Source organism: Cebus imitator, unplaced genomic scaffold, assembly GCF_001604975.1.
Source record: "Cebus imitator isolate Cc_AM_T3 unplaced genomic scaffold, Cebus_imitator-1.0 Scaffold42, whole genome shotgun sequence".
Taxonomy (NCBI): Eukaryota; Metazoa; Chordata; class Mammalia; order Primates; family Cebidae; genus Cebus; species Cebus imitator.
The window spans coordinates 11,406,036-11,407,242 of record NW_016107357.1 but is presented as its reverse complement, the minus strand read 5'-3'; the positions used below and the strand labels follow the sequence as shown (position 1 = coordinate 11,407,242).

The following is a 1,207-nucleotide window of genomic DNA, read 5'->3' as shown; positions in this document are numbered from 1 at the left end:
TCATTACTCTCCCATCACCACTTCTTCCGTTGCTCTTTCTCCCATCACCACTCCATCGCCCCTTCTTCCATCACCACACCCCCATCGCCCCTTCTCCCATCACCACTCCCCCCATCGCCGCTTCCCCATCACCCCTTCTCCCATCAATACTCCCATCACCACTCCCCATCAGCACTCCCCCATCACCACTCCTCACCACGCCGCCATCACCCCTTCTCCCATAGCCACTGCCCATTACCTATTCTCCCATCGTCCCTTTTCCCATCATTACTCTCCCATCACCCCTTCCGCATCACCATTCCCCCATCACCACTCCCCCATCACCACTCCTCCCATCACCACTCCCCCATCATCACTCTCCTAAAACCACTCTCCCATCACCCCTTCCCCTAACACCACTCCTCCATCACCCTTTCTCACATCACCCGTTCCGATCACCAATCTCCCATCACCCTTTCTCCCATCACCACTCCCCCATCTCCCCTTCTTCCATTACCCATCCCCCATCACCCCTTCCCCATCACCCACCGCCCATCACCCCTTCTCCCATCACCCCTTCTCCCATCACCACTCCCCCATCACCCCTTCTCCCATCACCAATCGCCCATCACCCCTTCTCCCATCACCACTCCCCAATCATCACTCTCCCATCACCCCTTCCCCTATCACCACTCCTCCATCACCCTTTCTCACATCACCCTCTCTCCCATCACCACTCCCCAATCACCCCTGTTCGATCAACCCTGTTCCCATCAACACTCTCCCATCACTCCTTCTCCCATCATCACTCTCCTATCACCCCTTCTTCTATCTCCACTCCCCCATGACCGCTCTCCCATCACTTCTCCCATGACCACTACCCAATCACCACGCCCCCATCACCCCTGTTCCCATCATCATTCACCCATCACCACTTCTCCCATTGCCCTTTCCCCCATCACCACTTCCCCCATCACTCCTTCCCCATCACCACTCCCCCATCACCCCTTCTCTCATCATCCCTTGTCCATCACCCCTTCTCCCATCGACACTCCCCCATCGACACTCCCCCATCACCCCTGTTCCCATCACACCTGTTCCCATCACCCCTGTTCCCATCACCCCTGTTCCCATCACCACTCCCCGATCACCACGCCCCCGTCACCCCTGTTCCCATCATTACTCTCCCATCACCACTTCTTCCGTTGCTCTTTCTCCCATCACCACT

The 1,207-nt window shown here is 57.2% G+C and overlaps 1 long non-coding RNA gene across 2 annotated transcripts in view; it reads left to right on the top strand.

Annotated features, from left to right (window-relative positions):
• LOC108302779 overlaps window positions 1-1,207 on the top strand; it is a 31,344-nt gene that overhangs the window by 18,744 nt on the left and 11,393 nt on the right. The window lies entirely within an intron of this gene.